This window comes from Protopterus annectens, chromosome 12.part0, assembly GCF_019279795.1.
Source record: "Protopterus annectens isolate FY-2018-M chromosome 12.part0, PAN1.0, whole genome shotgun sequence".
Classification (NCBI taxonomy): Eukaryota; Metazoa; Chordata; order Ceratodontiformes; family Protopteridae; genus Protopterus; species Protopterus annectens.
Window position 1 is genome coordinate 608,738,744 of NC_056746.1, and position 23,250 is coordinate 608,761,993.

Below are 23,250 nucleotides of genomic sequence, written 5' to 3' on the forward strand. Positions count from 1 at the left end.
TTGCACAATGCCATTAACTGGTCAAAAATGCTAGTGAGACAGATAAGAAGTGTACACCTATAATCAGTGATGTTATATCACCCTCAGTGCTGTGACTAGTTGTGGTAAACTGAATACATTCAGAACATTGAATATTCTGAATGTCAAATGAAAAAAGATCGAAAGGGAAAACATTATCTGGATTTTTTCTACTGACTAGAAAGCCAAGCGTATATTACCCAATACTGCAGTTGAAGAGGTACTGGGATTTGTTTTTTTTCCTACTGTGGTGCAGTCTTACAGTTGGTATATATAATTAACAGGAAAAGTGCAGGGGGGAGCCTGCCCTCACCCTGCATAAAACATGTAGTGTTTACTTTTTTGTATTCAACATTATTTTTTTATTGTTTTCTATTTGATCTTTTTCCTTTTGACATTCATAACTTTCATTGTTCTATTGTATTCCATGGAACACACATCAAAGAAAGAAACAAGGTTGCCAACCATTAATAAATGTACTAGCTGTCTTAAAAAATACAATACAAAGCATGGCAAAGTCCCTTTCTCCACTGCCAGCACATTCGGGATACTGTTTCTACAAACAAGTTTGGAAGTTAATCCTTGTATAGTACCCAAGGGTTGGGAGGTTGGCCTAATGGTTAAGGTGTTTGCCTTACAAATACAAGGTGCAGGGTTTGAGTTTCACAAGGGATAATTGGCTAAGCTTAAAATGGCTCGCAAGGGCAATTAGCTTAGTACTAACCTATAAACCAAAAATGCATAGCTTCTGCTTTGCTTTAACATTTTACCAAAATATAGCTTTCATAGGATCATTGATCTTTGTAAGGCCGTAAGGCCTCTACAAGCTAGCCATGTTATACCCTTCTTCCCCTATGGCTTAAGATATAAAGTCTATGTTTGCACGCAACTGTAGGATCAGCACTGGCTGCCCCTGTCTAAGAGGGACATAGGTGAAACCCCTGGTATAAATGTATGGTTTCCCATCATGATAGAGTATGTGTATATGTGTGTGTATGTGTAGTGCATGTGTGTAGTGTGTGTGTAATGTATGTGTGTGTGTGTGTGTGTGTGTGTGTGTGTGTGTGTGTGTGTGTGTGTGTGTGTGTGTGTGTGTGTGTGTGTGTGTGTTTGTGTGTGTGCGTGTGTGTGCGTGTGTGTGTGTGTGTGTGTGTGTGTGTGTGTGTGTGTGTGTGTGTGTGTTCTAGTGACCCTGAATATCGTGGAGCTTCAGTTGATTGGACCACAGCTCAACAAAACCTATTCAGTGACATCCAGTTCATAGACCCAAAGAAGAACACAGAAGTGGGATAGTGGTGAATCCCCCACACACATACATACAGGACCCATGTTACAGCCTGAGTTTCACTGAAAGGATGCTGAGCTTTCCCCCTTAAAGGACCCATATTAAAGTCTTTTCCTGAGTTTTGCTGTTTTAAGAGTTGAATCTGTCAATCCCTCTAATGTATTATTACTGTTATATAGGGTAAACCAATACCACCCCGTGTACCAAGTGTCATGTCTCTAAATCCCTGATGTATACCAGCATTATATGGTAAACCTATCTTGCATATTATATAGTAAACAGCTACAATATTTAAATAATTTCTAAACTCTACTTTCTGTATTTCACTTACAGTGTGCTCTTCTGTCTGCATTTTCCAAAAATCATTTAAAGCACTAATTTTGACCTTAAATTATAAATTTAGAGACCTTGCCAAAAACTTCGGAAGGGAGGAGTGAATAAAATAATGAAACATTAATTTAGTTAAAAGAGAAATCCACCCAAAAGTTTTTCTTATCACAAAATGATTTTCTTTCCCTTAAGTCTTTACCAGGAAACCTAAGTAGTACTGATTGTTTCTGCTAGAAGCTGATTTTCTGGAAACCTGCTTTTTGTTGCAATCTGTTTAGTGATGCTCAGAATGTTGTATTTGGACTGTTTGTCAACATAATCAGTACATTATACTTGGAGAATAGGAAGAAGCTGACTTTTACATTTCTATTCAATCTTTTCCATCTTTTCTGGACCAGTGTGACTTCCAAATATAAATATGTTTATATTGAGGGTAGGGAGCTTGTCTTTGCATTGAGGTGGAGGGGCAAGAGTTTAGTGCATTTTGTAACCTTTTATGCTTTGCTTTTTGGGAGATATGATGTTTCACAGACTTGTTAATGTGCATAAATGTTTTTGGATGAAATGTTTTATTATTATTCCCTTTTTCTCTACACATCTCCGACTTTTATGAAATCTTGCATTAGTTCCTTATGGCTTTTGACAAGTAATTTTTTGGCCCCCACATCATCTTCATGTCAGTTTTGCCGAGTTCTCCATGATTTCACTGCCTCTACCAGCAACTCTGGACTTTGCTTACTACGGGGGCCAATTGTGGAACTTAAGGTTGCCATGGGGGTCTAGGCCATCCACACTCTGTTTGAGGTGTTTTTTGTTAATGTTGTACCCACTATTTCCCCCCTTCATAGGCTCCGGAAGCTGTTGAGGAGTGGGGGGTGGAGGGTGAGAGGGGCACTTAGTGATCTAAAAAGGGCAATTTTTTATAACTATTTACTACCACAGCAGAGGTTCACTTGGAGGACATTTTAAGCTTAGCCAATTCCCTTTTGGTGTTTGAATTAACATTTTCTGATTGGTCTTACCTATCCCATGGCCGATAATTGTACATTAGCCCTAGTGTGAATAACTGTGATCATACCATATCTGCAAGGCCATGGAACGTATTATCATGGAACTTATAAAGAAAGACATTGACAACCTTCAAACACTGGACACCACCCAGTTTGGGTTCGTGAAGGGCCGAACCTGACTGACTTCTTCCAATCAGTCTCCAGAGCCGTGGATGAGGGTAAGGCAGTCCACACAGCCTATCTGGACCTCGCGAAGTCCTTCAACACCATTTCCCACTCTGGAATCATAGATAAACTTACTAAGCTAGGCATTAATCTCTACATCACGTGATGGGTTGCCAACTGGCTTACTGACAGAACCCACACTGTAAAAGTGGCCAACTCTAAATCCAGCTCAAGACAAGTGACAAGTGGAGTACCTCAGGTTCAGTCCTGGGACCGGTCTTTTTTGACATCTACTTCTCTGATGTACAGACCAGCATTAAGGCACTCTGGCTAACAAAGTTCGCAGATGACTGCAAACTGGGAGCCATTATTGAATCCCCAAATGATGTGGATATTCTACAAAAGGGCGAACTAAATTGATTGAACTATTATTTTGAATGCCGATATAAAAAAGTAAAAAACAAAAAACTAAAGGGTGTAGGCAGGGGGGCAAGCCCCCCTGCACCCCCCTCGCTACTTAAACATACCAACTCCGAGACCGCACTACATTGTAGTAAACGGAAATCTCCCCTTACGGAGATTTCTGTTTACCCATTTGATGTTCTGCACTTTCAGCATTCTCGCATTGACAATATTGCATTCGATATTGTCACCGTTCAAGATGCTGATAGGAACCCGCTAGACAGGGGTCCAGGGAAGTAAATATTGTAGGAAGAAACAGCCAGGGAATTGTTATGGCTAAGCTTGTATAGGCCCTAGGGCCGATAGCCTAGTACCAACCTATGACCCGATGAACCATAGATAATTTGAGGGGACCCATGTAAGGGATGCAGCATTTAGGAACTGCCTCTATCTATTAGTGGCATGAGGGGCAATCCTGGAGTACATTTTCTATTACCCATCCTTAGATCCAAGTTGCATTTGAATATGGATGGATGAGCTTTGTTTTATTTTTATGGATTGTCTGTTCTGAAACAGTGATAGCCTCTGTGATATATATCCATCGCTCCACAGCATTCAGTTTAGATACCTGGACTGAGTATTTCTGATGCCATTTGACTTGCTGACGTTCAGTAGCTCCATCTGTATTAGGTTGGAGGATGCCTTGTATGCCAGACACATCACCTCTAAGCACTCTGTAGGATAGTGAGTATAGTAATAAATCTTTGAGGTGGTCCATGCACAACTTATTGTTTAGGACTTGTATCCTTTTAGTAAGGTATCTCTGAAGGTATTCCAATTGTTGCATGGGGCTGGACAGATACATGCCAAAGTGGGCATTATACAAAATGATTGACCTAATGAGAGCTTTGTAAAGTGGGGCAACAACATCTCTAGATCTAATCACACTCAATTTGTTTATAAGCTGTGCAATATAGAAAGACTTTCTTATGTCTCAGGGAAAATATTGGTCAAAACTTAGGTCACTGTACACACAAGTTCACAAATGCAAAACCATTGGGTCAGTTCTCAGAGGGCATTGTCATGATTTTGACAGCAGTTATTATTTGGGACAAACCTTCCTGTATGATGGTTAAGTCATTTGGGGATTCAATAACTGCTGCTAGCTTGCAGTCATCTCAAACTTAGCCGGCCAAAACCCTTTGGTATTTCCTTTTACTTTTGAGATGTATATGCCAGACAGAAAAAAGTCTCAGCACTGAACCCTGGGGGACTCCATTGGTGACTGCTCTCTTCCCCTATTTTGATCTCCTGCATCCTGTGAGCAAGTTGGCAATCCAGCTAGTTGATGCAAGTATTCTTTCCTAGATTATTCATCTTTTGTAGTACACCTGAGTAGGGGATTGTGTCAAAAGGCTTGGCCAGGTCAAGGTAATGTGGTGTAAACTATTTTACCTTCATCCATTGCTTTGGTAACAAGAGGAAAGCTTAAAATTCGCCCTGATTGTGAGCCTTTCACCTTTTCCTCTGGGCTGTTTTCAGACACATTTTTGGGATATGCGTACATGTAGGCATTCTTTGATTCCCCTTCCTGATTGTATTAAGTAACTTTATTCTCACTCAGACCACACACAAGTGCATGGCTGAATGAAATTACATTTCTCCAGGCTCAGGTACAAACAGACACACAATACACTTATACAATGCAATAACAACAGTGACCAAGCCAGCTGAGGCACAAAAAAAGCATAAAAATATCATCAGCCAAACATGATCCACACCGCCGCCAACTCCCCTGCCAACACCAGCAACATTTTAAAGTCCAATCTGGTCTCCTGGCACCATAGATCCAAACCAATTTAACCAACAACTGACAACAAGTCAGGCTGTTTGCTACCTGCACTCAGTGCAACCATTGCTACAGGCCTGAACAGTCACAACCCGTACAGCAATCCTTCCACAGACCATCACCGTCCACATCAACACAAACATCAGCAGCAGCATCCCCAATCCAGTCTGAATCCTGTCCAACGCACTACTCAGTCCTTTCAATCCTCTTCCACAACTTCAAAAAAAAAAAAAATCGTGCCTGGTGACAAAAGGTTTCCACCTCTGCAACCTGCCACTGAAGGCCCAACTTCCCAGAATAGCCCAAATGACCACGACATTACAAACATCACGGTTTCATATTTTCAACCGGACACTCAGCAACCGACTACTGACTACTGATTGGCAGTTTCTAAACTAAAAATGAACACATACAAATACATCACTATGCAGACTGCATGTGTCTAGGAGCAGTGAAAAAGCTCGGAAACAAAATGCAGTTTACAGAACACTGCTATATAATTTCTCAGTTCCCAACCGCAGGATTTTTTCTTCTAAATGACAGGTTGTGTCCCCTTAATGTACATTACAGAAATGTATCTATGCATTGGTCTAAGACCTACCATTGTAATATTAGACAAATCTAATATCAGAAGAATCAGTCCACCAAATAAATGTTTAACCTTCATCCTAAACAAAGAAGTGGAACTTCCATACAAAGACATTGGCATGGAACTTATAAACAAAGACACTGGCAACCTTCAAACACTGGACCCCACTCAGTTTGCATTTGTGAAGGGCCGATCTTGTCTCCTGAACATGATTGACTTCTTTGAATCAGTCTCCAGAGCCATGGACGAGGGTAAGGCGGTCCACACGGCCTATCTGGAACTCGCCAAGGCCTTTGACACCATCCCCCACTCTGGAATCATAGATAGTCTTACTAAAATGGGCATTAATTCCTACGTCACTCGATGGGTTGCCAACTGGCTTACTGACAGAACCCACACTGTAAAAGTAGCTGACTCCAAATCCAGCTCCAGACAAGTGACAAGTGGAGTACCTCAGGGTTCAGTCCTTGGACCACTCTTGTTTGGCATCTACTTCGCTGAAGTACAGGCCAACACTAAGGGACTCTGGCTAACAAAGTTCGCAGATGACTGCAAACTGGGAGCCATTATTGAATCCCCAAATTATATGGATACTCTACAAAAGGGCCTTACAGAAATAGATGCTTGATGCCAGAGCCATGGGCTTAAGCTCAATGCCAAAAAATGTATAGCTATCCCCTTTGGGAAAAAACATGTACCTGTGAATTACCACACAGGTGGCAGTACCTTCGATAACCACATCGCCACAACAGTCAGAAAATCCTTCTATGTGGCACACCTCATTACTAAGGGCTTTTCATCCAGAAAAAAGGAGATCATTGTCCCACTGTACTCATCTCTCATTAGACCCATTATAGAATACAACGCCCCATTTGGTATGTACCTCTCAAGACATCTGCAACAACTGGAAAGGTCGCAGAAATACCTCACTAAAAGAATCACAGGCCTAAAGCAGATGCTCTATGCTGACCATCTAAAAAAACTCCAGCTATACTCTGTCACATATTGTCTACTCAGAGGTGATCTCTGCTTAACATACAAGGCCATGTCAAACTCACAGCTGTTGGACATGCTACACTTAAAGAAATCCCAATCCCTCAGCACCACATGCTCCAGAGATCTAAACCTTGTCATCACAATAAACAAAACATGCCAGAGGGATAGGTTCCTGACCTAGAGACACCCCAGACTCTGGAATAGACTGCCCATACATGTCAAGCCGAGCATCTCTTTGGCCTTCTTCAAAAGGAACCTTGACAACTGGATGGGAGAAAGGAAATTCACCCCGGGGATCACGTCAGTCGCCCTGCTAGACAGGGGTCCAGGGAAGTAAATAGTGTGGGAAGAAATAGCCAGGGAATTGTTATAGCTAGGCTTGTATAGGCCCTAAGGCCAATAGCCTAGTACCAACCTATGAACTTATGAAGTGTTCATTCAAAGTCAGCAGGGTTTCATTTAATCATATGCCTAGTTCACAACTGTGCTATATTCTGGCTTCAGAATGCTATGAATATTCATGTGCCCAAGCATTTAGAATCAGTAAGTAGGTGGGAGGTTAACAGATGTGGCTGTGTTGCTATGTGTCTTGCGGGGTTTGGGAGGGGCTTGCTACTGCGCATCTGGTGGGTTAGTGAAACTCAATATAACTGCAGCAGCAGACTTAAGCTTCTCAATGGCAGCAGTTTCAGTAAATTAAACCACACACACATTCACACACACACACAGACTTCAGTAAATAAACTCAGTGGTGCAGCAGAAGCCTTAAGCTTCTCAACGGCAGCAGCTTCAGTAAAATAGACCAGACACACATTCAGTAAAATAAACTCAACGGCCAGCAGCTTCAGTAAAATAAACACAATGGCCAGGCCAGCGGTTTCAGTAAAATAAACTCAATGGCAGCAACTTCAGTAAAATAAACTCAACAGAGCACCAGCAGGCTTAAGCTTCTCAATGGCAGCAGCTTCATTAAAATAAACCACACACGCCTTCAGTAAAATAAAACTCAATGGCAGCAGCTTCAGTAAAACAAACCACACAGACCTTCAGTAAAATAAACTCAATGGCAGCAGCTCCAGTAAAATAAACTCAACGGCAGCAGCTTCAGTAAATAACCTCAACGGAGCACCAGCAGCCTTAATAAGCTTACCCGAGGGTGTTGAGTCTGGCAGCAATGATGTGATCAAGCAGCAGGAACTGCACACTTTTGTGTTTAAATTCAATGAACGCATGTGTCCTCTGTGTTGTTACAGGTCTTCCAGCTGTAAAAGTGGAGGGGTGCTCCCTCCCCCTCACCCTATGGTTCCAGCGCCTATGCCCCCCTTACAGTTACATAGTGCTGGTGGTGCTCAAGGGGGAGGGCATACAATAGGGCATGTGGCATATTTCCCTGGATCCACAGCACCTCAGCCACGCTCACTTTCCCAAACCTCATGAGCCACCCCTCCCCCGTTATGCCATGTCTCCATTCTCCAGCATGGACAGTATCTGGGAATAGTCATATAACCCCCCCCCCCATTATACTATATCTCCATTCTCCAGCATGGATAGTATCTGGAAATGCTCATACAACCACCACCCCCATTATGTCATGTTTCCATTCTCCAGCATGGATAGTATCTGGGATGCTCATATACCCCCCATTATGCCTTGTATCCATTCTCCAGCATGGACAGTATCTGGGAATGGTCATATAACCACCCCCTCCCCATTATACCATATCTCCATTCTCCAGCATGGATAGTAGCTGGAAATGCTCATATAACCACCACCCCCATTATGTCATGTTTCCATTCTCCAGCATGGATAGTATCTGGGATGCTCATATACCCCCCATTATGCCTTGTATCCATTCTCCATCATGGATAGTATCTGGGAATACTCATATAATCACCCCCCCGTTATGCTATGTCTCCATTCTCCAGGATGGATTGTATCTGGGAATGCCCATATAATCACCCCCCCATTATGCCATGTCTCCATTCTCCAGCATGGATAGTATCTGAGAATACTCATATAACCACCCTCTCCTCCCCTGCCACTACATCACTTGAGCCACTAACTGAACCCAAGTTGACTCTGCTGTAGTCTGGACTTTATCCCTTTATGCCCCTGAAGTGACATAGTTGTCAAATAATTTATGATATCATGCAGAGTGTTTGAGTGGAAGGGCAGATAAGTATAAGACTTTTATGATTGTAAAAAAAATATTTTTTAGGTTATTCTAAATGATTTATTTATTTATTTTACATTTGTTTACCGTGGAGGTCAGACTGTACAAAGTTGTCTGTTTTCAGCGAAGGCCCGGGGAGAAAAGCTCCAGAAATAATTGCTAACATACTATACATAAGATATTTACATGAGCATTGTGATTACACATACAGTAATAAAATATAGCAGATAGTAACATATGATTGCATGAGATGTTTACATAAGCATAGTGGTTTAGACATAAAATTAAAAGTATAGCAGGTAGTAACATATGATTGTTGTTCATACAGTATGTTTAGTAGAGATAATCATGAAGATGTAATGAAGATAAGAGAAGAAAGGAAAAACTAAAAATACTAGCCAGTTTGTCAAAGGAGGAGAATGTAGACAAGTTCATATGAGTAAAACCAAAAATACCACTCTGCAGCTGATATTCTACAACCCACAACGACAGTTTATTCAAACAATCCAAATGGCGTAAGGAACAAGTAGTACATATAGGTCAAGCGCTTTCCTAATCCAAACTTCATCAGAAGACAAGTTCATATGAGGTTCATTGACATTTTAAGGGAAAGCTTTTCAACTTAGACTAAGGGAGAGTTAGTGGGTATAGATGGGACAGTGGGGAGTAGGCAGCAATGAGTTGGTAAGTAATGTGTGATAATAAAAATAGTGCACCTGTGGGAGTTTTAAAGAAGAGGTTGGATAGTGGGTAGGGGAAAGGTGTTAGAATATGTCAGCCAGGTGCTAGACAGCTGCATGTCCAGGAAATAAGCTGTTTTATGAAGAAGGTTTGTTAGGTTGTACCCTGATTTGAAGTGGTAGGGAGTTCCAAGTCTTGGCAATGGTGCTAGAATATAGGGAGTCACCAGAGCTGTAATGGCTTTTGTAGATTGCGATTAGTGCCATTCTTAGTGGATCTAATTAATCAAATTGAAAAAATAAACCTAGATATTGAATGCAGCCAGTCTTTTTGCTGTTATGTGTTGTCAGTCTCAGATGATAATCCTTTCATAGAGTTCTAAAATTGACAAAACACTGAATAATCATGTCTTTCAAGCCTATTGTTCAAATGCAACTTAAATACTGAGCAAGAGATGGCCATTAACAACAATCAAAACATGTCATTGTGAAAAACAAACTTATGCTTGTGCCAAAGACATTCAAAAAGTAGGCGATCAAAGTGCTTTCTTTGTAGTTCATTTGAGAGCTCTTGGTATGTTCATTGAACTAAAATGTACTTTCTCCATGTAAAATTACATCAGAGAGGCAAAAACTCTTGACTGTAAAACAAAATGTATATTGTGACATCCCCTGTTTCAGGCCATTTTTGGGGTACAACAGATTAGAAGATAATACTTAGTGTGACACAGGGACCTAGAACAGTTGAAAAGATCAAGGTATGATGAAAAACATTTTTCAGTTTGGATATATTTTCTGAGGTATGCCTGAAAAAGTTATCTAAGATAATTAACAGAAAATCTTAAGAATCATATGAAATAAAGGGCTATTACACCAGAGCCCATGTATGCCTTGCAGATAACCGTCCTCAGACACTTGTCAGCCTTTTCAAGGAGGGCAAGGGCTGTAAATCCCAGAGTGTGTTATAGAGTACCCATCCAACTGCCAAGACTATATTTGAAGGCAGACAGGGAACTGTATTGCCTGACATGCAAGAAGAGTTTATTACTCAGCAAGATAACTTACTACCTCTGTCATGCTGCCAGTCTAGCTATCTGGAATTTTGTAAATAATTCTATGTAATTTGTGAATATTTATATGATTTATAAAGAACTGTATGTTATGTAATGACCTTCAAGAATGTAACCATTGCATACCCTGCTGGAATATAGAAGATTAACTTGCAAAACTTAAGAATAGTTGAGGTTAAGTTGCTTTATAGCTGGGCCATAAACAAAAGATGTTATCTTTCAGTTTCAATTCAGTAGCAGACACAATGTCTAGAGCTGGAAGTTTTTTTTTTGTTGTCTTGAAAGAAAAGTAATTACTAGATTTAAAATATAAAGTGTTTTATTGTTTTACAACTTCCAAGATCTGGCAAACATCTGAGAGATATGTATTTTTAAGACAGAGATGTGAAATTCTGTTAAGTTTCTGTTTAGCCTGGGAACTGAAGTCAGGTGGCAAAGAGTGATGTCATCCAAGCTGGCCCAGCAGTAATGTTTGATATTAATTTGGGAGCTCTTTCAGAGGGAGAGACTGTGCATTTTTTATTTTGTCTTGGACCTAGCAAGAACATCCACTCATCATCATCATCTGCACTTGCCTGTCTGTAAGTAAGTTTCTTAGGGCATAGTAATTCTTTTTAGATATAGTTAGGAATATAGTAAAGAATGATTAGTTTAGATGTTTTCTGTATTTATTTGAGACTATCCTGCAATGTTGTTTTAGAATATTTCCTGTGATTTTGAACGCTGAAGTCATAGTGCTGAGTTACTGAGTATTGTTCTTCTATTATTTATTATTAAATATATTTAAACCTATCTTTGTAGCTGATATTTGTGAGACATATTTAAGCTCTTAGCGTACTTGCATATGTATTTGGTGACACTGTACAGGCCACTCCTAAATAGCCTTGCTCTTGGTCAAAACTACCATTTGGATAATAGTAACATTACACAGTAGAATTGACACCCTTTGTAAGGGCATATAGTAGCTGATAAGAAGGGGTTGGTGGCAGTGGAAACTACCTTATAGTCTGGGCAGAAGGGGGCATAGCTAGTAAACCTGTGCCAGCCTTCCCCAGTTGTGTGTGTGTGCATGTGTGTGTGTGTTTGTGTATACATTAAATCTCAAAGTGTGCATGTGCGCTAGCTACTTGGGCAGGGATATAAAGCACTGGTTGGGCACAGAAGGTGCTGCAGATCTTGGCTCTTCCCCTCAACTGAGACCTTAACCCTATAGCTGTACCAGTGTGGAGTCTTATTGGAGATCTGGAGAAAGAGAAAGAAACCAACCCCAGACTGACTGTGATCATTGTGTGCTCTTAAGGGAAATTGCACTTTACTGTGTGTGTACTTGTCATCTTCCCAATGTGTATGTCCCTTAGCTGTTGTCAGTGGTGAGGATTGAAGCTCCTTGATTACTGGGCCAGTGGACGGGTATCAAAACCTCTCTACCTCAAGATAACAACTTCCACTATTGCCTATCCAATCTCCATACTTATCAATCTGTGAAGTCAGGAAAACCTTGTCCTTGACATCTGGAAAAAAAATTTATGTTTTGCCCCTACATAAAGGAGGAAGCTCCACTGACCCTTCTAATTTCAGGCCCACTGTTATTCTATCCCCCCTTTCTAAAATTCTTGAAAAGTGTATACATAAACAGCTCAGTTCATATCTCACTCAAGAAAACCTCCTCACTCCCACAGAACATGGTTTTCGACCTCATCACAGCACTGCTATCGCACTAATATCTTTTACTCATTCTATTTCTACATCTCTTGACAATAACAAATTAGTCTCATGTCTGTTCCACAACCTCTCTTAAGATTTTGTCACTGTATACCACAACCTCCTTCTCTCCAAACTAGTCTGCCTCAAACTCTCTAACTCTATTTCAGCTGGTTTTCTAGTTACCTATCTAATCATCTACAATCTGTTAAATGGCTCTCTGCAACTTCTCCATTCCTCTCTGTTCAAAGTGGAGTTCCCCAAGGCTTCATCCTGGGGTCCCTGTTATTCAGTATCTTTGCTAACAATCTCTACCAATTATGCCCACACTCCACTCTTATACAATATGCTGATGACTCAACTATCATCTCCACATCTGACAATCTACCTCACCTACTCACCCTCACTCACAATCTCTGCACTTGGTTGAAAAATAGCTCATTACCAACCAACGTCTGCTTAACCGTAATAAAACTAAACTCCTTCTGTTCCTTCCCAAATCTCTCCAACACCTCAAACCCTCCTTCTCTGTTTTCTCACTAAATAACACTACTATTAAAGTTTAATCTCATACTAAACTCTTCGGGGTTTACATAGATGCGAAACTTAAATTTGACATCCACATCAATAATTGTATTAAAAAGACACACCAAAAACTCAGACTACTGTACTGGAACAAAAAAGTCCTAACTCAAGTATCTAAATTGTCCTTAGCTCAAGCCTACCTACTCCGCACCCTACTATACACCGCCCCAATATTAACTAATCTCCAAAAGACTCTGTCTACTAAGCTTGAACTCACTTACAATAAAATAGCTAGATTTGCCAGTAATCTCCCTTATCGATCACACCATGGTCTTTCCTTAAAAAAACTTCACTGGCTTGAATTTCAACATCAACTCCTCCTGCCACAGCTTCATCTGACCCACTTTGTCCTTCACCAGCCCCTAGCTTGTCCATTTCTGGCAAACCTTATCTCCCCCTATGTTCCTAAACGTGAACTATGTAGCTCTGACCAACTCTTCCTGCACATTTCCAAACCCAGTAAATCCAATGGCAAAATACTTTATAGTCACGCATCACCTCTGTTTGGAGCAGACTTCCTGTCCATATCCAATCACTTAACAACACAATCAGTTTTAAAATAGCATTAAAGGAATTTCTGCTAAACTCCTTGATCTACTCCTGTAATTACCCCACTTGAATGCTGCCTCATCTGCCTCTACCTCTGTTTCTCCTTTGATCTTGTTGTTCCCTCATCTTATCCCCTACCTATCAGTAACATATATCATTGTTCATACTAATCCTATACTACTAACAGTCCTCCTGTCATTATGTTTCATCTACTTAGTCTAATTCTCAAGAACAAATGTATTTTGATTTACATATTTTGTCTTTTTATTCTGTTTAACCCGCGGTGGTGGTGCAGCGGTAGCGTTGTTGCTTCACAGTAAGATGCTGTCCGGTTCGATTCTCAGCTAGAGCGTCTTCTGCGTGGAGACATGCGTGAATGGGCATACCTTCGTTGAAGGTTGTGCGTCAGGCCTGTCAAGCCGGTATGTAAAAATCAACTGCCAATCATTAGCGGACTGGAGTTCCACTGTGGTGACCCCTAACCGGGAAAAGCCACAAACAAAATCTTTTTATTCTATTTGTTAACTTAAGAATGATAGGACTTTTAACCTGATTTCTATATGACATAACTTCTCTTCAATGCATTTTGTTAAAATATTGTATTATGTTTTTGTTATAATAACTATGTATAACTCAAATATTGTATTAAGTCTTTTATTTTAAGTATGTATAAGACAAAAACTTTATTCCTCCAATTGTTTAATACTTTCTGTATGTGTAACTTTTTTGTACTGGAGCTTTTCTCCTCGGGTCTCTGCTGAAAAAGAGCATTTTGCCCAGCCAGACTAACCCAGATAACAAATGTCAAATAAATAATAAAAATAAATAAGAGGAGTAGCACAGTGCTATCTGTCCACATAGTTTTATTTATTTCCCCATCTTGATTCAGTTTTCTTGTTTTTCTGTTGGCTGTACTGCTTGACACATTGAGAAAAAGAAAAAAAAACAGTGCTGATTTTTCAGTTCAGGAAAAAATACAAGAAAGGCATGACAGAATATAGAATGAAGACTACAGCAAGTAATAAAATAAATAAACAAATGAATAACTAAATAAATGCATGCACGTGTAACATGAATTAAATAAATAAGCAATAATAATGAAAAAAGCAACTTTTTTTAAGAAGTGGCAGACTAGAAGAGTCCAGTGGACCTTAACTGTCAGAAAATTATTTGTTCCTTTGTCCAGTGTCTTGTGAAACAGCTATGTAGAGAAAAAGTTTATTTCTATTTTTATTGGTGTATCCCCTACTGTTGCTTTGCTTAGTCGCACCGTATGTTGTCTGTAATTTAGATTCAGACAGCTTTCTCTCTAATAGCCTTTTGTTTGTGACACTGTGCAGCTATGGCTCGTGGGGAGGGAATTCAAGGTAAGCAAGCATATAGTGTTTCATCAACAGGCAGTCCTGTTTGTTATCAGTAGGGTGGAGTTTATTCCCTTACTCACTCTCATTTCATGCAGGAACTTAATGTGATACTCAAGACACTGGACGTTATATTTCTTTTGATATTCGCATTACTCGGGAAAGAAGTCAGGTTTTCACTGAGCGTTATCTTTCACTGTTTTGAACAGCAAAGTGAATAGGTAAGCAAATACTGTATAGACTTAATCTGCTGTATGCACTCTTACAGGGCTTCCATGGACACAGCTCCAGCAATTTCTCAAGTCAGGTAGAGCTATATACCGTCTCTCTCTGCTGTTGTCATTCTGCAGTGTTGATTTAGTTATTTATGCTGCTTAGGGCTGAGGTTTCTTACATGTGGTAGGACTTGTGTATGATCATATTTGTCCTACAATGCACTTTATTTTAAGGGAGTCCTAATAACACACCAGAAAAAAAGAAGTTTTTCATAGGCGCTAAACAACTAGTTATGATTAAGTTAGCAAGTAAAGACTTAGAATGAATAAATATGAGCACTAACTTATGTTTATGATGGGAATGGTTTCTAGACTTTTTGTTTGAACTTTTTTGTTAAATTGAAAAGTCAGAACTTGTATTTATGTAAAACACTATTGACACCCACATAATTTTTCACGTTATTTATCTAGTTAAATATTCTTTGTTATGTGTTTTGTGTGTGTGATTGTGTGTGTGTGTGTGTGTGTGTGTGTGTGTGTGTGTGTGTGTGTGTGTGTGTGTGTGTGTTTGTCATAGTGCTTTTTTTGGTTTAACTTTGATACTTGTAGACAAAAAAATGCTTCTTTAGTATGCTAATGTTATTTCTGCAGCATGTGTATGTATTTATAAAACATCTGTTTCCTGTATTTAACTGAAATGCTTCAATGGAAGTCCAATACTATATAGGTTAAGTGCACATGATAACCTTTGTTCTCTATAATCTGTAAGAAAGTACAATTCATCATTAAAGAAAATTGTAACTGCTTCCTGCAAATAAATTACTGACATGTTTCAGTGCAATATATACATCAGAAAATAGATGGAAACCAGTTTAAACAATACATTTCAAATGTATCTTAGTAATTTCTGTTTGTCCTGTATGTCATGTCATGCAAGGAATATCTTCCTCTACATTTCAAAGTTTCTTTTATTGCATGATGGTGCCAAAGTCTCTTATCACATGCATAATAAGGAAATGATTTCTGATGACATGTTAGTTAAATGCTGGAATTATGCAATTAGGACTTAAATGGACTGAGAACATACTGCAGGCATTATAATTACTTTTATTTTGATAAGCATATTGGTTAAAATTAAACATATTCATCTACAGCCCTGTCTTTTACACTGTTGAATTACTGCAGATAAACAAATACCCAAAGAATAGCTGTGACAGCCTATCGTCACCCAATTTTTTTTCATCCCAGTGTATATGTTGCAGTGGTGCAGCAGTTAACATCAAGAGGTTCTCGGTTTCGATTCTCTGCTAGGGTACCTTCTGTGTGGAGTTTGCATGTCCTCTCTGCATTTGATTGGGTTTCCTCTGGGTGCTCTGGTTTCCTACCGCATTCCGAAGACATGTGTCTGAAGTGTTTCTCCCTGGGCCTCTTCTAAAAATAGGCTCTGTCCCAGATGGACTTTTCTGGTAAACAAATGTTAAATAAATATTTTGTCCCCAAACAGTGGCAAATACAAAGTAAAAACAGCCATGTATTTTTGGCAAGCTGTATAGCAGAGCAGACCTGGGAAGTGACAGAAGTTTAATATCCAACTCATTATACCTAGTTTTGTCTAGCTTTATGTAGTAATTTCTTTATATTTAGGACTACGGGAGCAGCTGTGGATTAGTTTGCTTCTCAGTGATGATCCAGAGTACAAGGAAAGCACAGTTGTGTACGCCTACCATAAATGTAGATGTTTGAGTGTATTCAGTATTGCAGTCATCACACTTGGGTTATCCTGCCTTCAATCGGCACCAATACCAGAGGCTTAGTATTTTTGCATCGGTTGTTGTTGCTTCAGGACTGACATCAGGTCGTCAGGGTTATAAAAACAGGCAGCCGACACCATTACATCAGTTTTTCTTGTCCCAAATGTCAGGAGCCCCCAAATAGGGAGCTAAGTTATGGTGGAAAAACACCACCAGTAAAAAGTAAATACCAATAGCCCTGTAAGTAGTGAGGAAAAGAGAGAGAGAGAGAGAGAGAGAGAGAGAGAGACAAGGGGGCTGGAGGGTGGGAAACCAGGACTGCAACAGTGAATACACTAGAACATGTACATTTATGGTAAGTGTACACAACTGCACTATGTTCTTCGTGTTTCACAGTTGCAGTCATCACACTTGGGTTGATTCCGAAAGCTGAAGAATGGGTGGAGGAAGTCAAGAAGAGTTGGGGCTGGCTAGTATGACCTGCAGGACTCCTGTTGCAAAACCCATCCTGGATTTGGAAAAGATAGGCAGGTGGTAATGCTTAGTGAAGGCATGAATAGAACTCCAATTAGCAGCTTCCAGAATGTCCCTGGTAGGAACTCCTCTGAGAAAGGCTGTAAAGGTTGAAGTTGTCCTAGTGGAATGTGTTCTGACCCCCTGAGGGGGTGGTTTCCCCATGGTGTTTGCAACAGAAATGGATACAGTATGCTATCCATTTGGAGATGGTTTGTTTTGATATGGCCTTGCCGTCTGCCCCTGGTGCAAAGCTGACTAGTAATTGATCAGATTTCCTGAAGGGCTTAGTCCTATCAAGGTAGAATCTGAACTGTCTGTGCACATCTAAAGAGTGCAGGATCCTTTCCCCCTTATTTTGAGGATTAGGGAAAAATGTGGGCAAATGGATAGATTGGTTGAGAGCCACACTGGACACCACTTTAGGCATAAAAGTTGAATTAGTCCTGAGGAAGACCCTGTCAGCATGAAAAATAATGACGGGTTCCACAGCCATAAGTGCTTGTAGCTCAGACACTCTTCTAGCTGAAGTGATGGCCAGAAGCAAGGCTGTTTTCCAAGAGAGGAATTTTAACTCTGCTGATGCTGCAGGCTCAAAGGGTGGTAGCTTGAGATTTCCCAACACAAAATTAAGGTCCCAAGCAGGGGTGAGGGTTTTTCTTGGTGGCCTTAAATTGTTAGCCCCTGTCAGGAACTGCTTGATGAGAGGGTGAGAGAAGAGAGGTAGCTCAGTGCTGTAATGAACAGAGATGGCAGAGGCATGGATCTTAATGGAAGAGAAGGGCAGGCCTCTGTGGAGTAGGTCTGTTAGGTAATCCAGGATGAGAGGTAAGGAGGGCTGTGCTGTATCCGCTCCTTTAGTGTGAATCCAGGAACAATACCTTTTCCACTTATCAGCATAAGATTTCCTTGTACTGGGTCATCTGGCTTCATGTATGACATCCAGTACCTGCTTACTTAGGCTGGCCACTGGAGGAGAATTAAGGAATAAGCCAGGCTACAAGGTTTAGGGTCTGCAATTACGGATGCAAGATCTGTCCTTCCTGCTGAGTCAGAAGGGTTGGGATCTGGGGTAGGTGCCATGGGGGCACTGGTGACAGACTGCACAGTAGTGGGTACCAGTGTTGGCATGGCCAGTCTGGGGCAATCAGGATTGCCCTTGGTCTTTCCTGCCTCATCTTGAGTAATACTCTTGTAAGAAGAGGCAGAGGGGGAAATGCATAGATTGAGAGGTTTGCCCAGTGGAAGGATAGGGCAATACATTTCCAGGCCTTGCTGTGAGATACCCTTGTGTAGAATTTGCTGATCTGATGGTTGTAGGGGGAGGCAAACAGGTCCACCTTCAGGGCACCCTATTTCTGGGTCACAAGGCTGAAGGTGTTGTGGTTTAATTGCCACTTTTGTGGGTCTAGGAGATTTTCTGCTTAAGTTGTCTGCCAGAGAGTTTTGGTTGCCTGACAGGAATTGAGCTTGCAGGTGAATATGCATGGCTGAGGCCATGTTCAACAGGGTCAAGGCTAGCATGCAGAGTGGGTAAGAGTGGGTTCTCCCCTGCTTGTTGATGTACCACTTCACTATGGTTTTGTTGGTTTTGATTAGTAGGGGCCCCAGTGAGAGATCTGAAAGCTGTCAGAGCGTGCCGAACAGCTAGCATATCTTTTTGGCTGATGTACAGATGAATTTGGCTTGGGCTCCAGTGGCTCTGAATGCACCTGCCACCTAGATGTGCACCCCAGGCATAGTTTGATGCATCTGTGGTTAGGGTCTGGGTGGCATGGGGTTGTGAAAAGGGAAGTGCCTTGTTGTGGTTGCATGCTGCTGCCCACCAAAAAAAACCCTTTCCTTAGACAAGGTACTATAGGTATGATAGTTTCCAGGTCCTAAGAATGTTGGCACCAAAGACTTTTTAAATACCATTGAAATTTCCTCATATGCAGTCTGGCATATGGAATTAGTAGAATGCAGGAAGCCATGAACCCTACAGCCTGCAGGATATTCTTTGTGGACAGCTGTGTTCTGGTGGCCATTTGTGCGAAGTAGCGTGTTAGATAGGCTTGTTTTTCTGGAGTAAGGGATGCCATCTAGGATGCTGTGTCCAAGCTTTCTCCCAGAAATACAATTTTTTGACTGGGGACTAGTTTGGATTTCTTTTCATTGATAGTGCACCCCAGGGAGGCTAGAATGTCCTTTGTAAATGGCAGGTGCTGCAACAGCTTTTCCTGATTGTCTGCCTGAATCAGTAATCTTCCAAGTAAGAGTACATTTGACTATTTCTCTGTCTGCAATAAGCAATGGCTCAAGCCAGGCATTTTATGAAAACTCTGGGAGCAGTGCATAAGCTAAAGGGAAGTGCAGGGAACTGATAATGCATAGATCCTGCCCTGAAATGTAGATATTTCCTGCAGGAGTCCTTGATTGGGTTGTCCAGATAGGCCTCCTTTAGGTCTAGGGTGGCTAAACAGGCATCTTTGGACAGCATAGGGAGAAGCTGCTGTAGGGTGAGCAGTTTTAATTTTGGTACCACCAGGAAGGTGTTTAGAATGAATAGATCTAACCCTCTTTTCTGGGTACCATGAAAAGTCTGCACTAAAAACCTTGGCCTATCTGTTCTGCAAAAACAGGCTGAATTGCCCTTATGGAGAGCAGGGACTGAACTTGGTTTTGTGTCCACTGGTTTGGAGGAAGGGCTGGGAACCCTTTTAGGGTTGGCAGCGTATAGAAATAAAATTTGTACCCAGGGACACTATTTTGAGGACCCATCGATCATTGATGATGGAGGTCCATTTTTTGCATGGTGGGCAAGTTTTCCTCCTAGGGGCATGAGCAATTGGGCAGAGGTGAGGAGTGGAGTTGAGAAGTCATTGTGAATTCTTTCCGTAAGGGGGTGGCTTAGCACTCCCTGCTTTAGATGTGGAGGTACTCCATTGCTTAGATCTCTGCATACCCTGAGACTGTAATTGGGGGGGGGTCTGTTTCCTTTGGGTCTAGTTTGAGATGGCCTTGAGGGGGCTGGAAAGGACCAATGTTTTAACGGGCAATGCTTACTGAATCTTGGAGGCTGCACTTGCAAAACATCTTTGACTGTCTGCATAAACTTAGCCTTTTCTTCCATCTTTTTTAAAACCTCTTCTGCTTTGGTGTCAAACAGATTGTCCTTGTTCAGAGGAGTGTTCAATAATTTTGATTTGACATGGTGTGGCAAGGTCTGCTCCTTAAGCCAAGCATGCCTTCTAAGTACAGAACCTGTGACTGCTGCCCTGCAAGATGCTTCTAGGGCATCAAACCCACATTGCAGGGTATGCTTGCTGACTTGGCTTGCAGAATGCATAAGCTCCTGTAATTCTTTATTTTCTACACAGTCAGGAAAGGTAGATAATTTTTGCTTAATAAGTTCCATAGTATGTTGCTGGTATTTCAGCATGTGAAACTGACAATTCAATGCTCTCATGGCGAGAGTTGCAGAGGTGTATACTTTTTTACCCCATCTGTCTAAAGCTCGGGAATCTCTGTCCGAGGGGGTGGGATTCTTAGCTGTAGTTGCTTTTATTCCTTCAGGTCCTTGGGAGATGACCTCTGGGTCAGCAGTAGGATTTTTGAAGAGAAATTTGTGAGAGTCAGGGACTCTGTAGTACCTGTCCGGTTTCCTTTGAGCAGGGGATAAGGTATCAGGAGTTAGACTGGATTCCATGAAGACATCATCCACAACATCCAGAACAGGAGGGATAGCTAAAGGTCTGTGCTGTGGTAATCTAAAAATTCCCTGAGTCTCTTTTTGGACTGAGGATAATCCTGGCATTCCCAGTGGAAATGCTCTATCAAAGTATGTAGGGTTTCATCAAAAGAAAAATCCTCTGGAGCGGAGGCAGAAGGAATGGATTCCTCTGCATCTGAATCCTCATAGGCAGATAAGGGCATGTCTTCATATTCAGAAACCTCAGAGTCGTCGGACACTTGGTCAGATAAAGCTGCTGGGGACAAGTCTATTTTTCTTTTAGCAGGGGAAGGCTGGCTTCCCCTAATCAGCATGATCAGGTCTTCTGCCATTTTAAGCATCTGAGATTGTGGCAAGGAAGCAGGTGCTTGAGTTTGGGTCATTGTTTTTTTTAGGCATAGCTCGTACTCTTGGCCTTAGAAACTCGGTAGATTTAGAAAGAACTGAAGACGTGAAAGAAGTCGTCAGTTTGTGTTGAATATCAGTAGTGTGAACTTCCTCAGAAGCCGGTGCCTGCACAGTGGCTCCGGACCCATCCAAGGTAGAGACATCCGCAGGTTCCATAGTCAAAGAAGAGTCTCGCTGCATACTAGACTCTGAATGGGTCTCGGTAGCAGCCTGCGAATCTATCGAAGTGGGCATCAGGGGCTACAAAAGTGCTTCACTAAGTACCGGCAAATTGGTGACTAGCTTAACGGAAGCATCGTCGGCAGTTTTGGACCTGTGCGGTCTGTCTCTGTCTTTAGCCTTATTTTTTTGGAAGATCTGTAGTCGGCTTACCAAAGCCATTTCAGAATATGGAGATTGAAAACAAAAGTATTTAGCTACAATAAGGACCAAACAACGAATAGTTCGGGTGTTGAAAAAATGCACAAAACTGACAGCGAGGTACGTCATGGTCTGGGCCTAAACAGGTGACGCAGTAAGAATGGAAATCTCGGTGTGGTATTTGCTTTCCACAGGCGAGACAATTTTTAACTTTTTCTGACATCGGTTAGAGCAAGAAAAAAGGATCCCCAATGGGGTACTTAGCTTTAGAAGACATTAAGATGATTCAGTTTTGGAAACGAAAGTTCAGGTAGTGGCCAACCGGCACTCATGCAAACTGCTTCTGCTTCGAGTTCCTTGGCAAGAAAGACTGATGTAATGGTGTTGGCTGCCTGTTTTTATATCCCTGACGACCTGACGTCAGTCCTGAAGTGACAGCTACTGACACAGAAATACTAAGCCTCTGGCATTCGGGCCAACTGAGGGCTACCCCTGGCAGGATAACCCAAGTGTGATGACTGCAACAGTGAAACACAAAGAACATCTTACCAAAGTAATATGCTAGCTGACCCTAACCATGCAGTTTTTTATTTTATATTTTGTCAGGCATTTGAAGGTAAAACACCTACTCCTCCCAGTAGCTGTGCTGTATATTGGCAGGGAGTTATCCTACCAGTTCCAGGGGATCTGCCAGTGTTTTAACCATGATTGTTACTCTCCCCTTTCTAGGTAGGCCCTGCCCATGGATGTCTGCATCTGCATCCCATGGTATACTTTTCCCTTTTTGCTTTCTGTCCAAAACACAGCCACCAAAGAAAATATTAACCCTCATATTGAACTACCATTGAGGCCTATTTTTTTATTGGGCCTGCTACATAGATACTTCTTTGTTGGTTAGCTTCTGAGCCGTGCTTCTGCAGTTCTGCATAGAATGTCTAGTCCTGTTGCCTGACCATTTTTCTTCCATGAACTACTTTTTCTACAGATGTTTTTCAATAGGGTTTTATTCTGCAAAACTACACATTTTTCAATTCTTCTATTTTTTTAACACTAATGTACTTGGAAAGGGGATGGAATTTTTCTAAATATCTTCAACCTCTTTTTTTTTAAATGTGTAGTGCAAATAAGTAACACTTATTCCTCCCAGAATCCTTATTTCACCTTCTATGGTTTATTTTTACATTTACCATTCTTTACACATTAAAAGTCTCATTTATTTACATGGTATGGGAAGTAATTAATTACAGACTTTGGAGGTTTAGTCCCATGTACATTTTACATTACTTATATGCCTTTCTACTCGCTCAGTTACCTGTCCTGTCTTCTTTGCCAAATATGGTTTGCTGCAAGAAACTGAACAGAGCCACATTTAAAAATGTTCTCTTGTGCTTGTATTACAAATGTAAATGCAGAGGTCCCCATATTCCATAAATTCCACATGTAGGGAAACTGCTGAGCTGAGTCATACCAGGTATTCTTCAGGAATGTGACTGTAACAGTAAATCATAATATCTGTGTTTTACCCACC

At 41.1% G+C, this 23,250-nt stretch overlaps 1 protein-coding gene across 2 annotated transcripts in view; it reads left to right on the forward strand.

The window, feature by feature from the left end:
• The first annotated feature begins 14,844 nt into the window (after window positions 1-14,844).
• The window catches only part of TMC5 (transmembrane channel like 5), a 1,577,296-nt gene continuing 1,568,890 nt past the window's right edge, over window positions 14,845-23,250 (forward strand). For both annotated transcript variants that reach the window (XM_044089737.1, XM_044089736.1), the window contains exon 1: window positions 14,845-14,984. The gene's annotated coding sequence lies outside the window, so the exon portion shown is untranslated. The remainder of the gene's footprint in view (window positions 14,985-23,250) is intronic.